Source organism: Vulpes vulpes, chromosome 15, assembly GCF_048418805.1.
Source record: "Vulpes vulpes isolate BD-2025 chromosome 15, VulVul3, whole genome shotgun sequence".
NCBI lineage: Eukaryota > Metazoa > Chordata > Mammalia > Carnivora > Canidae > Vulpes > Vulpes vulpes.
The window spans coordinates 23,400,617-23,417,111 of NC_132794.1; the positions used below are offsets into that span (position 1 = coordinate 23,400,617).

The window sequence follows — 16,495 nt, forward strand, 5'->3', positions numbered from 1 at the left end:
TCTTGGATACAACTCAAATGACTAACAGTGGTCATTCTACATCTTAACATAGGGCATGCTACCACCTACAATAAGAGAAATTATCCCTTTATGACTTTTCAAAAGGGTATATGGGAGGTGAGGCATCATTTTAAAATAAGATCACTTCAAATTCATGAGTCAATGACCAGCACTGAATTAGATAGGACCAGGAAAGGATTGGAGGAGATGGAGCGTCTGCGGGGGTGGGGGGGTGGGGTGAGGTGCGGGGGGGTTGTCTTATGTTTCCATAGTGGAATTCTTCTTGGAATGCCTATTACTACACTGTACAGTAAGGGTTTACCAATGTCATTGAACTATTGGTTTATGAGATCATATCACTAGAAAATAGACCTGGTATAACAAAAGTTTAACCAGTTCAAGTTACGGACCATCTACTTAAACTAGCATTAAATATACAAAATGAGAGTCAAATTATCTATATGATTTTCTCTTTGCATAATGTCAGGGTTGTAGATATTTGGATAATCTATGAACACAGCAATATATCTGATGTAAGATTAATTCAGGACTATTTTTCTGATCTCTGAAAGAAAAATGAAGGATCCAATTTCATGCTTTTCTATTACAATAAAACCAATCTCTTAACAAGGAGGGGGAAAAGAGCTTTATCTTAAAAAGGATTTTAAGTGATCTTTTTCAAAACTCCAAGTTGAGAATAAATTAGAGGAAATTCTCCTTTCTTGATGAAATGATATAATAAAAACCTTACTCTCAAAAAATTTAATTAAAATATATCAAACATTTACCATGCAGTAGATACTACATAAGCAGTTCATTTCTACTTTCCAGATTAAAAGTCACAAAAATTCTAGGAGGCAGCTGGCATTATTTCCTTTTTCCAGTTAATATTACTGAGACTTAATGGTTTATTTAAGTAACTTAACTAGTATATCAATAAAAATAGAAGAAAAAAATAGATATAAGTCTGCCATATTCCAATGGAGGTATAAAAAAATGTGTGATAATAGACATTTCACCACACTGGTAGATGAGAGGCTTAAAGCTTAATTATACTTTTATTTGGACAAAGAGATGCAGATTTTCTTATATTAAGATTTTAAGGAGATCAATTAGACTGCATAAAAATAAGAATAATGAAACTCAAGCAGTGTAAGTAACACACTGGGTATACACATCATAAACCATTTCAACCATTATACAACACTCATCTTCTTACTTTGTCATAATATTTCATTCATCATCTTACTTTGTCATAATATTTCATTTATTACATCTCTTTTAACAATCACCACATTAACTTATTTATGATCTATATAAATCTCTTCTACTCCTCTCCTCCAATGAAAAATGACTTCCTAGAGCACTAATTCATGATACTACCCAACAGTGTATTTACAGTAACTTGCCATGTACTCCTCAAATTAAGTATCATAGTGGCATTATTTTTATGAGTTGGCACATTCAAGAAGATGTAGGTCAATTTTACTAGTCTTTTACTTCCTAGAGCACTTATGAGTGTTTCTGGACACAGAAGCTTTTCAATGCAAAATGATGCTTTGGGAATATTTTTTTAAGCTTGTATTTATTTATTCATGAGAGACAGAGAGAGGGAGAGAGAGGCAGAGACATAGGCAGAGGGCAAATATCAGGCTCCATGCAGGGAGCCCGATGTGGGACTTGATCCTGGGACTCCAGGATCACACCCTGAGCCGAAGGCAGATGCTCAGCTGCTGAGCCACCCAGGCATCCCTGCTTTGGGAATATGAAGCAATCTTAAGTTTCTGGTTTAACTTGTAAAAACTACCTAAAATATAATATGTATTAATTTCTGGAAACAAAACAATTACCCCAAGAGTAAAATATTATGTCCTTGATTGTATTAAATTTTGATATTATTTAAAGGTCTTATATAGACAAAATATGCTTTAATGTGCCTTTTGTTTTCTTTAAAATGCATTCAGTTTAATCACTGTAACATTATTATTAATTATAAGAAATTAGGAATAATAATAGATAGTGTTTTGCCAGTGTTTTTAACTTAAAGATTGCACTGAGCACAAGTTGTGAGCTACTTTCATCTACCGCCAACAATATATCACAACCACTACTAAAATTCTTTTCAACAAATTGGTTTTATGTTTCAGAAAGCCTGAAGACTGGCCCTATTAATAGATTTTGACCAAGATAATTCTAAGTATCTCATTAGAATTATCAGCCCGCCTCACTAAGGTCTTACCAAATAATTCACTCTGAATTGCTACATACATGCTTCTCGACACTACCAAAAAATTAATTAAACATGTTAAAACTGACATATGTTATAGATTTTAATTATTACCCTCAATTGGGAAAAAAGATGTAGACTTTTTTTCCCTATTTAAAGAAAAAAGTTTGTTGGGAAAATATTAAGAAATATATGACCACTTTAAATATGTTGGGATTAGTGAACTAGATCTATCATTAAAATATATATATATATCTTTTGGACTAATCAAACATCTACAATGTTCAAGATTCTTTAGTTAAACACACAGACACACACATACACACACAAATTTTGAGAATATATTCAGTAGTGGGTGTTTTGTAACCCAGATAACAACACTTCCTTTAAAATTCACAGGAATCAAGGACTATCTAATGTTTTGTGAGAATACCACATCCCAGCTAATCTCTGAGACACTTGGGAACTCTGATAGCTTTATAGCTGTTTAAATCATCACCAAATCATCACTCTGTTCTGCTCAGTTTGAGTGGTATCTTCTTCCTGCTTCTATTTGCATATGGAACTCAGTCACCTTGCTTGGATTCTTTGAAATTAAATATGTGAAAGGTGAATAGGTATATCCTTCACTTTGCAAAATATGATAAATAGTCAAGGTTTTGTTCTGTGGAAACATTACTAAAATCATGGATGATGGGAATTTCAATTATAACACAATGGAAAACATAAAATAAAATTGGCTGTTTTGACAGCTCACAGTTCTTTCCATTCTATTTCCATCCTCTTACTACATGCCTACCAAACATACCACCTCCTTCCAGCTCATTACCACCATCATAACACTTCCATTTATCAACACCACCAGTGCCATTTCCCCTAAGAAAATTTATTTAAAAAAATAATAAATTAAATAGAAATGACGAGAAAGTTTCCTATTTTGTAAGCAAAGTAACTCAGTTCTCATGGGAATGCTTTTTCTCCAACTTCAGCTTTCATACATTGTGTGGGTCCAATTGTTTCAAAGCCTAAATAGGTTAGCAGGTGTTTTCCTAACTCAGTAATGGTCCTGCTATTAATAGGTGATGACTTTTAAGATACTTTACCTGTATTTTTCTCAAGTATATGTGATAAAGAGTACATCTTATATGTGACCATATTAATGATAAATTATGTATATTGTTCCTACAGGGATTTATAAAGAAAGTATTAGTCATCTAACTCATTTAAAATACAACTGAATTTAATCTCTGCTATTAGAGCTTACATAGGATGCCTACTTTATTGGATTCTCCTGGGTTTACTGAATCTTCAAATATTTTATTTTATTATAAATACATAAAAGATTTATGTATTTATTCATTAGAGACACAGGCAGAGGGAGAAGCAGGCTCCATGCAGGAGCCGGATGTGGGAATCAATCCCAGATCCCGGGATCACGCACGACCTGGGCCAAAGGCAGCTGCCCAACCGCTGAGCCACTCACGCGTCCCGAATCAGCAAATATTTTAATTAAGAATTCTCGTGTATAGAAATATATCCATAGACACTTAGGTGAAAGACTGTGTTTCTTATTCACCAAATATTTCAAAGAAGAAAGAAATGGCTTAAAGTCCTCTTCATGGGACAAAGAAAGGGAAGTGTATGTTTTAACACTGAAATCAAAAGGGTATTCTCTATTGAATAAGAAGGGGTATACGAGACATATTCTTTCTTGCATTTTAGCACAGCATCTTTCTTACAAAACATCTTTGACTACCTGGGATTTATGCAGCACAATAGCTTTTTTATGACACTTATGTTAATCTTTTTCCCCTTTCCATTACCTGAACATATCACTATGTTTTCTTGTTGAAATAATTTGGGCAAGTAATTTGCAAATTTCCTCTGACAGCCCTTAAGGTACAATAAATTTCTTAAATCAGTAGGAGCACTTGAAATGTGTTTTCAATATCCCTGCTGCAAATGAAACTAACGAGCTACAAATGTGCAAGTGCACAGAAAATCAGAAAGAATGAACTTTTCACTTATACAGAATTGAATGTTTCCTTAATTATTTGTAACCCAGGGCCATAAGGAAGTTTTTCTTTTTAGAATTAGATCTTACACCAGGAGTTTTGGTTTGTATGCCTAACTATATTTAATGAGTTTAGATGAAAAACAAAACAAAACAATAAACTTGACCAAACATACATCATTCCTTTTAAATAAGTTTTAAGATATTTCTCATAAATAGTATTACATTAACATGTAAAACTTAAGTTTACTGGGCACCCATAAAGAGAATAACAAAAGTCTCTGTCTAGTCTAGATGGTACTCCACATCCTGTAAACTTTTAGAATTCTGTTTCTGATATATTTTACAATTTTTGATCTTTAAAAAAATATTACATTCTTTCCGAATTTTGACAATTGCACTTTTGCCCTTGGAGCAGTATGCTGCAGTGATGAAACTGTAGGTTCTGAAATCAGACAACTGGGGTATAAATCTTTTCTTTTCCACTTATTAATCTGGGCAAGTAACAGTCTTTTTAAGATTTATGAATCAGGTTTAGGATTGGCAACACATAAAAGAAAACCATTATAAATTTAAAAAGGAGTCCTAAATGCATAAATAGCTATTTTTCTTACATATAGTTTAATTATAGTGGCCAGAGGTCTTGAATCACTAGGATGATTTCATTAGGTCATCAGGAAACCAGGTACCTTCTCTCTATCACTACTTCCATCCTCAAGTTTCCATCTTCAGGGCTACGTGATAGTTGCTTAAGCTCCAGCAATTACGTCTTTATTTCGGGAAGCATAAAGATGGAAAAAGGGGAAAACAAATATTACTACCTAGCCCAGCAGCTTATCTCCTTTGGGAATCTTTATAAGATTCCCAGCTTTTGGTTACATTTTATTGGCTCAAACTTATTCACGTGGCCATTCTCAGCTACTATTCCATTTACCATCACTGACTAACTACCTCATACTAACTAGAATAAAAGAACAATGATTTTATGTTGATAGTTTTCGTGAGTTAGGAATATAGAAAGGGCATTGGAAGAATGACTTGTCTTTGCTCCATAATGTTTGTTGCCTCAACTAAGCAGAATCAAAAACTAGGAGCAACTTGATGACCACAGGCTGGTATAATCTGAAGGGATCTCACTGACATGTCTGGAAGCTGGTAATCACTGATGACTGAGATTTTATCTAGGACATCTACTTCTGTCATCTCCATGCAGTCCTCAGGCTTCCTTAGAAAATGGGCTGTATCCTAAGATGAATCATTTAACATAAAACCAGAAGAAGCTGTATATTATTTTCTAATCTAGATTTGGTTATCACAGCATCATCTGAATGCAACCTTTTCCTGTATGCATACCAAAACCTACTTTCCCACATTAAAGAGGAACAGAATTAGACTTCACTCTAAGTGGGGTAGTGGCAAATTTCTAGAAAACTATATATTGTAGGAGATAATATTTCCCATTTTTGGAAAATTCAATCTCCTGCCTTTACACCTATGTCTCAGAAAAATCGAGTCCTCTATCTGAGTGCATTTTACCTCTGCAAAAGTTATGGTTTATCCCAAAGAAAATGCAAATACTAATTCAAGAAAATATACATACTCTTATGTTTACTGCAGCATTATTTACAATAGCCAAGACCTGGAAGCAACCCAAGGGGTCACTGATAGATGAATGGATAAGGAAGATGTCACACACACACACACACACACACACACAAACATATATACACACAATGGAATCTTATTCAGTCATAAAAAGAATGAAATTATGCCATTTGTGACAACATGGATGGCTAAGTGAAATAAGTCAGAGAAAGACAAATAACCATATGATTTCACTTAAATGTGGAATGTAAAAAACCAACCAAACAAACACACAAAAATATAAAACCCAAACATACTCCTAAATATAGAGAACAAAGTTGTGGTTGCCAGAGGGGAGGGAGGTGGAAGCAGCCAAAATAGATAAAGGGGATTAAGAGGTAGAAGCTTCCAGTCATAAAACAAGTAAGTCACAATGATGAAAAGTACAGCATAGGGAATATAGCCAATAATACTGTAATAATGTTGTATGGTAACAGATGGTAACTACACTTATCCTGGTGAGCAATGAGTAATGTACAGAATTGTTGAATCAATATGTTGTGCACCTGAAACTAATATAATATTGTATGTCGATTATACTTCATTACTAAATTTTAAAAATTGTGGTTTGGCTGCTTCTAAGAAAGAAGGGGAGAAAAGATACTTAACAGTCTTTGAGTAACCTCCACTTGCCCATTTGTAACATAAGTAATAGAATCCATCTCTAATAGTTACTATCAGCAATAAGTGAAAAAATGCCAACTGCCATTTGGGGGGTATTGCAGAGTAAGATGGTAACTAAGAGGGTCCCCACATAGTTTATGACACATGAATACCACGGGCCTTTTTGTTATATATTGGACTCATACTGCCATGGATATTTTCCAATGTATTATCACAATCCAATGATTCTCAACCTTTTCATATCACAGTTCCCATAGAAAATAATAATATCATATAGAAACTGGTGTGTCAAAGGTTGTTCATAGGCTGAGATGCCAGAACACAAAGAGCTCTGGGTCACTCGGTCCCAAACCAGCTCACTTGTCTGCTGAGGAAATCAATACCTCTACACATCTTTAACACAATCTGTACCATTATCAATCCTTCTTGGGCCAAGAACCTCAATTCTACAAACTGCTTGAGATAGCTTTTCCTTTTACTTCCATGGGTAACTGAGTATCAATCAAAGATACAAAGATTAACTGCAATTTATGTTATCTGTTATAAAATTATTTCCTGATAATGACAAGTGAAAAGAACCTAAGTTGAGGTTTGAGCAAGAAGCTTCAGCAAAAAGAAGATGCCTGGAGCCAAATGCACTAGTTCTGTTATAGAGATGTGGGATGAGTACATCTTGCTAATAACTACAGTTTTCCCATATCTTGCTGAGGAGCTATGCTTACTGACTGCATTCTTGGGATACAGCCCCTGTTGAGTTCCAAATGGGGCCACAATGACTGGCACCAATGGATGTCTAATATAGGGATGCCTGACTGTCAAAACTGGAGGTGGCAGGATTTGTGCTTATTAATATTTCATATTTACTTGTTCCTTTAAATCCTATCTATAACATTCTTTTTCATGCCTTTATATGGACCACTCACTCTTTTACTTTGCATTGCTTTCTATTCATAATACAATTATGAATTCTTCCTTTGTCTTACAAGCTACTTGATTACTCACTCTCTATGCTTAATACATTCCGTAAGTTTCTATTTTTTTCATCATCTTTAGCAGAATTGAATATTCTTCAATAATAGAGCAGACAAACATTGCACTTCAGTAATATAATTATTTGAGACTATGGCTACATTTAATGAAAGTGACCACAGGCACCATGAGGATTCTGAACTTCAGACTGCACACCCCATTTTAAAATAAATCTTGATCCTTGCCTTTGAAATCCAGTGTGTCACTTGCCATTGAAATTCCATGAAACTACTTCTCAGTAACTAGTGATAAGGATAAGTAATGTACCTACCACAAGGACACTCCTCTGGTTCTTTGACAAATACTGCCTTTAACAAATTTTACTTGCCCTTTTGTAAAGTTTGGATGAGGATTCAGGCATCCTCTCAGGTAATTAGTCTCCAGATCTGGATTGCCAGGAGCTCTTGGCAGAACACTAATGTGCAAGAAGACACTTCAGGAGATACACACATCTATTTTTCCCCAGAGAAAAATTCATTTATTCATGCACATTTATTGACTTCTCCTATGACTCAGGCACTATCAAAGGTAATGGGCACAGAATGGTATACAAAATTCTTGTTCTTGAACATGCAGAGGCAGCCTGAAATGTGCCTCTCATATCTCACTCAGAATTCCATTTGCGAAGAATAAAATTGACTGCCAGCTATAGCTGCTGGATGCTGAAATCTGTCACTGCTTTTGTGACATTTGAGGCCATGCTTTCTGTGAGAATGGCCCTGCCAATAACTAAGTGCAGCTGGGATGCTCAGATGGGCCCATTCCCAGGAGGTGTGGTACTGCCTTGATGAGACATTTTGGTCAAGGACTCTACCCCAACCCTTCCAAATTCTCTTAAGTCGACCTAGTAGTCTAAGATTTTTCCTTCCTTCCTTCCTTCCTTCCTTCCTTCCTTCCTTCCTTCCTTCCCTCTACTCAGAGTCAAGTGGCATCAAGGTTTGACAACTTTTCAGACTCCCCCAGCTCCCTCCTATTTTCCAAGTTTTATCCCTTATGGATCTCCTGCATGACTAATTCTTTTTGTCTGTTTCTTAGAGGAAGCCGACTACTCCAAAGAACATTAGAAGAGAAACAAAATGAAATACCTAGTATGTTAGATTTTTATCAGTGCTGAGGAGAAAAGAATAAAGCAGGAGAATAGAGATAGGCAGTACAAAGTAAGGGGAATGGCTGTGTTATAATACTTGGGCAGTGCAAGTCAGAGACTTCAGGACATGAAGCACCAAGTATGTGGATATTTGGGGAGGACTGCATTTCCCGACCTGAGACCTTAAACTTGGAAAAAACTCTGTCCCAGCTCAAACTGGGAGCCACATCTAGAAATGCAGCAACAACAATTTTTCCCTTGTTTATGAAGAAATTTATTTTGTTCATAGCAACACATGGTGGAGAAGCACCATGGAGTAATATGTATTAAATCTAAACAGAAACACTAGCTTACATAGTCTCTGATAAAAGGAAGAAAGTAAAATCTGGCAGAGGATTATGGCATTCTATAAGACAATACTATAAATTTTCACCTTGGTACTATGAATAGAATTAGAGAACTTCATTGAGAGACCATGGCAATTTATGGTAAATCAAGTTACTGCAAATGGTTTAGTATATGCCTCACAGATAGACCAGCATGCTCTCAAATGGAGGAGTTGTTTCGTGGTTACTAAAATATGCAAGCATAGGATTTCCCTTTAAGTCAGAGGCAGACTATCATATCGAAGCCTGAATCTGTCATGCAGATAAATTATTTAATACCCTTCATTCTCATTTTTCTCATTGTAATAAAAAAGGGTTTTATTTTAAATGATTACATGTCATATACAAAGAATTTAGAAATATACCTGGCATGTTATAAAAGCTAAACATATATTGCTATTATTATCTAAACCAAGTAAATCTTAACAATTGTACACAGGATATATATCTGCATTTCTAAAAGTCCTGAGAACTATTGCTTATTGAAGAGATATGGTAAGAGAGAATGCGACAGTTTCTTTAGTTGAACCTAATAACAAAACTTGATTCAAACATTGACAAAAAGTTATAATTTTACACAATGACTTACAGTTGGCCGAAACTTTCAGTAGTACTTTATTGTATATTTATTTTACTTTGCTTTTACTTATTTTTTTAAACATAAGACTTTGTAATCATATTGATCTAAGTTTTGCATGGATGACCTTAGGTGTACCAGACAGTTCATTAAGGTATTTTTTGCTAACTACTTCAGTAATGGGTGAAAAGAAACAATAAAAATCTAGCATTTTAATTTATCATGATTCACTTCTTGGAAAGTTACTTTCATTAAGTCTTCAAGTAGAACAACTTTTAAAAACACATATAAATAAGAAAGGGGATTTTAGGGATCCCTGGGTGGCGCAGCGGTTTGGCGCCTGCCTTTGGCCCGGGCGCGATCCTGGAGACCCGGGATCGAATCCCACGTCGGGCTCCCGGTGCATGGAGCCTGCTTCTCCCTCTGCCTGTGTCTCTGCCTCTCTCTCTCTCTCTCTCTCTGTGACTATCATAAATAAATATAAAAAAAAAATTTAAAAAAAAAAAGAAAGGGGATTTTAAAATGGAAAAACTGTAAGTTACAGAAGTATCTTTTGACTGCAAGTTTACCTTGAGTATATATTTATAACTTAAGAAGTCAAAGTAACAAGTTTTAAGAAAAAGAGCCACCACAATATAACTTAGCCTTTACTTGTAAAACTTCAGTTCAACCCAATTACATGCATAACTGACCTGCCTATCTTGCCAATTATATATATAACAGTCTTGCAATTTTGTGATTTAGTTGTAAAATATAGTAGTATAAACTGTGAAGCCAAATTGTTATTTCAAGCACTCTGAAAACTAAAAAACTCTTATGATGCATATTACAAAAGGAAAGTAAAAAACAATGACTCCTAAATGTTTCAGGATCTCCAGACTACTTTCTTTCATATAATATACCTTACATGCTATAGCTGAGTCATAGATTAAAAAATATTTTATATTATGTTTTTAAAAGTGACATTATGATATATTCCTATGTCATTAAAATTTTCTCTTTTTTTAAAGATTTTATTTATTTATTCATGAGAGACACAGAGAGAGGGGCAGAGACATTGGAAGAGGGAGAGGTAGGCTCCCTGTGAGAAATCTGAGGTGGGACTCAATTCTAGGACTGTAGGATCTTGATCTGAGCCAAACGCAGAGGCTCAACCACTGAGTCACCCAGGTGCCCCATTAAAATTTTCTTAAACAAAGACTCCACCCAGATATTTTTTAAAAATCAAAAAGAAGTTTGTGTATTTGGAGAATATGTTCCTCATACAAGAAGTTCAAAACTATATTTATGGAGTTAATAATGGTAGATAACAGTGGCCTAAATTACTCTGAACCCTTCTTTCTCTTAAAAATTGGCACTATTTTTTAAAGATTTATTTATGAGAGAGAGAGAGAGGCAGAGACACAGGAGGAGGGAGAAGCAGGCTCCATGCCAGGAGCCCGAGGCGCGGAACTTGATCCAGGGTCTCCAGGATCGTGTCCTGGGCCAAAGGCAGGCGCTAAACTGCCGAGCCACCAAGGGATTCCCTGGCACTATTTTTTAAATATTATAAAATGTATAAACATTGGTTTAAAATGGATCTGGTAAGATATGAAACTAAAATTCCTAGAATATAGGGAAAAAGCCCCTTGACATACATCTTGGCAAATATTTTTGGGGGTATAACACCAAAAACACAAGCAACAAAGACTAAATAAAGAAATAAATGGTACCACATCAAACAGCAGCAAATAAGCTCTGTGCAGCAAAGTAAACAATCAGCAAAATGAAAAGGCAACTCAATGAATGGGAGAAAATATTTGCAAATCTTACATCTGGATAAAAGATTAATATCCAAAATATATAAAGAACTCATATAAATAACTAACAACAATTAAACCCTTAAATAATTCACTACAAAATGAGCAGAGAAACTGAGTAGACATTTTCCCAAAGACATCCAAATGGCCAACCAACAGTTGTATATTTATTTTACTTTGCTTTTAATTTTTTTAAAGATAAGACTTTGTAATCATATTGATCTATTGAAAATATACTAAACATCATTAATCCTGAGGGGAATGCAAATTAAAATCACAATGAGATGTTATGTCACACCTATTAGAATGGCTATAAGTAAAAGGACAATAGATAACAAATGTTTGCAAGGATAAGGAGAAAAGGGAACTCTTGTGCACTGTTGGTTTAAACTGGTAAAGCCACTGGGGAAAACAGTATGGAGGTTCTTCACAGAGTTAAAAATAAAACTACTATGTGATATAGCAATATTATCTCTGGGTATAGATCTAAAAGAAATGAAAATAAGATATTGAAGAAGGGGGACGCCTAGGTGGCTCAGCAGGTGAGCGCTTGCCTTCAGCCCAGGGCATGATCCTGGCATCCCAGGATCGAATCCCACATCAGGCTCCTTGCAAGGAGTATCTCTCTCTGCCTCTCTCTCTCTCTCTCTCTGTCTCTCATGAATAAATAAATAAAATCTTAAAAAAAAAAGATATTGAAGAGATATCTGCATGCCCATATTTATTACAGCATTATACATAATAGCCAAGATGGAACCAACCAAAGTGAGTGTCAATGGTTGAATGGATAAAGATGTATATATACAGTAGTCCCCCCAACCAGAATTTCACTTTGTGCAGTTACAGTCAACTGCAGTCAACTGCAGTTCAGAAGCAGATCATCTTCCATCTGATGTATCATCAGAAGGTTAATAGTAGCCTAATGCCACATCACAAGGACTGTGTCATTCATCTCACTTCATCTTATCACTTAGGCATTTTATCATCTCACATCACCACAAAAGGAAGGGTGAATACAGTACAATAAGATATTTGGGAGAGAGAGAGAGAGAGAGAGAAGACCACACCCATATAACTTTTATTATAGTTATATTGGTAAAACTGTTCTATTTTATTGTGGTTATTGTTGTTACCTGTTTACAGTACCTAATTCATAAATAAAACTTTATTGTAGGGCCATATGTATAGAAAATAACACAGTATATATAGAATTCGAAACTATCTGTGGTTTCAGGTATTCACTGGGAGTTTTGGAACATATTCACAACAGATAAGGGAGGGAAACCACTGTATACAATGGAATATTATTCAATCATGATAAAGAATGAAATCTTGCCATTTGTGACAACATGGATAGACCTTGAGGACATCATGCCAGAGAAAGACAAATACTGTAAGGTATCACTTATATGTGGAATCTAAAAAAAAACACACTCCTAGAAAAAGAGAGTAGAATAGTTTGGGTTGAGGGAAATAGGGAGGTGCTGGTCAAAGAGGACAAACTCCCAGTTAGAAAATGAATAAATTCTGGGGATCTAATGCACAGCATTGTAATTATAGGTAATAATACCATATTATATATTTGTAAGTTGCTAAGAGTGTAGATCTTAAATGTTCTCACCACAGAAAGCAATGGTAATTATGTAACCTGATGGAGGTATTAGCATTGCCACTAAGGTGGCAATCATATTGGAATATAAAAGTGTATCAAATCAATTATGTTGTAAATCTTAAGTTTACACAATGTTATATGTCAATTTTATCTCAATAAAGTTGAGGGAAAAATTGCCTAAATCAAAAGACCCCAAATAGCCAATTCAACATTGAAGGAGAAGAATAAAGTTGGAGGAGAAGAATAAAGTTGGAGGCCTGAGACTATCTGACTTCCAGACTCACTTACTATAAAGCTCTATTAACCAAGACAGTATAGTACTGGTGAAAACATAAATTCATCAATGGAACAGAACAAAGAGCTCAGAAATAGACCCACACACATTTAGTCAACTAATCTTTGCAAAGGAGCAAAGGCAATACAACTGAGAAGAGTCATTTCAAAAAATGGTGCTAGAACTGGATCTACAAGCAAAGGAATGATCTAGACACGGACCTTACACGTTCCACAAATATTAATCTGAAATAGGTCTCAGTTGTAAACATAAAACATAAAACTCTAGAACTCCTAAAGATGACATAGAAAATTAAATGACCTCAAGTGTGATGATGACTTTTTTCATGTAATCCCAAAGGCATGATCCCTGATAGAAATAATTGATAGGCTGGGCTTCATTAAAATCAAAACTTCTGCTCTGGGAAAGACACTGTCAAGAGAAAGTGAAGATAAGCCATACACTGGGAAAAATATATGCAAAGACATACTTGATAAAGGAATTTTATCCAAAATATCCAAGGAAATCTTAAAACTCAACAACAGGAAAAGGAGCAAGCTGGTTAAAAAAAAAAAAAAATGCTAAAAACCCTGAAAAGATATCTCACAAAAGACCTACAGCTGGCAGGCAAATGAGCTTAAGAAAAGATGTTCCATACCATTTGTCATCGGATAAATGCAAATTAACACAACAATGAGATACCTCTACAGAGCTGTTAGAATAATCAAAATCTGTACCATTCACAACACCAAATGCTGGTGAGGATGTGGAACAACAGTAACTCCCATTCATTACTACTGGCATGCAAAATGGGACAGCCTCTTTGGAAGACAGTTGGTGGTTTCTTACAAAACCAAACATAATCTTACCATATCATACAGCAATCACACTCCTGGATATTTATCCACAGGAATTGAAAATTTACATTCACATGAAGACCTGCAAGCAAATATTTACCTAATTGCTGAAACTGGGAAGCAACAAAGATGTCCTTTAGCAAGTAAATACACAGATAAATAAAATGGTACATCCAAACAGCAGACATTATTCACTGCTCAAAAGACATGAAGTACCAAGCCATAAAAAGACATAGAAGAAGCTTAAAAGCATATTACTAAATGAAAGATGCCACTCTGAACCTGTTGTATAATTCCAGCTACAGGACATTCTAGAAAAGACAAAACTCTGGGTACAGTAAAAAGCTCAATGGTTGCCAAAGAAGCCAGGGCAGGGGTCACAAAGAATTTCTGGGGTAGTGAAATTCTTCTTTATGATACTATAATGGTAGATAAATGTCATTACACATTTGTCAAGACCCATAGAATGTATAACACTGAGAGTGACCCTAATGTGAACTATGGACTTGTGCTGATAGCATGTCAATGCAGCCCCATCAACTGTACAAATGTATCACTATAGTTCAGGATGTTGACAGAGGGGGAAGTTGTGCAGACATGGGATCAGGGCATATATAGGAACTCCCTATACTTTCTCCTCAATTTTGCTGTGAACCTAAAACTGCTCTGAAAAACAAATTCTACTAAAAATTATCTGAATCAGGAACTGAAATGTTCTACATGAGTAGAACTATGCAGTCTCATAATTATGTTCCAGTTTACTTGTAAAAATGACCGTATCAACTAAGACAAAAACCTAGGACTTGGAAACTTTTAACCAAACCTGTGGCAAGGCCGATAAAAAACAAGGGGAAGGAAGAGTTCCATTATATCAGATATATAAAAATGGGACACTTGAACACATATCTTAGAAAATCATTCTTATAAGGGCATATTTTGTGGTGACACACCCTACCTTACCTTTAATAAGCCATACCCCTAGAGAGTCTCCTCCCCTTAAGTACTAGCGCAACCTATGACTTCCTTGTAACCAGAAAAATACAGAAAAAGTAAAAGGATGTGGCTGATGTAATTAAAGTCTCAAATCTGTTGATTTGAGCTAATCAAAAGATTATCTTGGATAGACCTGATTTATAACAAGTTAAAGTTCTTAAAGAATACTGGGGACTTTCCCTGAGGTGGGAGATTTTCTCTCTACTGCCATTGAAGAAGCAAACTCCCCTAAGTTCTTTATCAACTAGGAAATGGATTTTGCCAACAACCCAAGGAAGCTTGAAACCTAATCCTTTTTTCCCAGCCCCTAATGAGAATACATCTCTGCAGACTGCTTGACTGCAGCATGTGGATGCCTTAAGCAGAGAACTCCAGTTAGCTATACCCAGATTCTTCACCAATGGAAACAGAGATAAAAATGTCTGACATTTTTACCAGTAAATTTCTGCTAACTTTCTAGGGAGAAACAGAAAGGCAGTACAATTACCCAAGAGTTACAGGAGTGATTTAAGAATAACAAGAAACTCTAAAAAAGAAATAGTCAAAACTATTGATCAAATCAATAGTCAAAACTTTCCCTCTGAAAACACAGGTGTTCCACAAATTATTAAATTTTATTTATAGAAAAATATGAGGGACAGAGATAAGCCTATGTATTACACAAATAATTTGGACAAAGTAAAAACTGAAAGCCGTTAAACTCATTACCTACTATCACTTGCCTTAGGAATGCAAGAATGGGCTGGTATTTAAAAATTATCTTTGTAAATCACCACATTAGCAGATTAAAGATAAAAAGAAAAACTCAGAGTAGACCCATGAGAAGACAACTAATACAAATGTAGCAATTATGACAAGTCCTACAACTTGATAAACCTCTCTGCCAAGAATCAAAGTGACATCATACTGAAGGGGGGAAATGTAGTCAATTCCTTTACTCTGAGCAAAATGCCAGCTTGCTCACCAATACAGCTTATCATCAATACTAGAATTCCCCGCAGGGTCTCATCAATGAGGAGAGCCCAGAAGCAGCTGCTCTTGGGAAGCTTGAGGAAGAAACTGGCTGTAAAGATGATGTCGCAGAGTGTTCTCCAGCTGTGTGTATGGATCCAGGCTTTACAAACTGTACCACATACATCGTGACAGCAACTATTAACAGAGATGATGCTGAAAATGTGAGACCTAAACCAAAGCAAGGAGACAGAGAATTTGTCGAAGTAATTTCCTTACCAAAGAATGACCTGCTGAAGGGACTTGATGCTCTGGTAGCTGAAAAATATCTCTGACAGTGGATGCCAGGGTCTATTCCTGTGCTCTGGCACTGAAACGTGCAAACACGAAGCCATTGGAAGTGCCTTTCCTGAAGTTTTAA

At 35.4% G+C, this 16,495-nt stretch overlaps 1 pseudogene; it reads left to right on the plus strand.

Annotated features, from left to right (window-relative positions):
• Positions 1 to 16,495, plus strand: part of LOC112917720 (ADP-sugar pyrophosphatase-like) — a 184,808-nt pseudogene extending 168,313 nt beyond the window's left edge.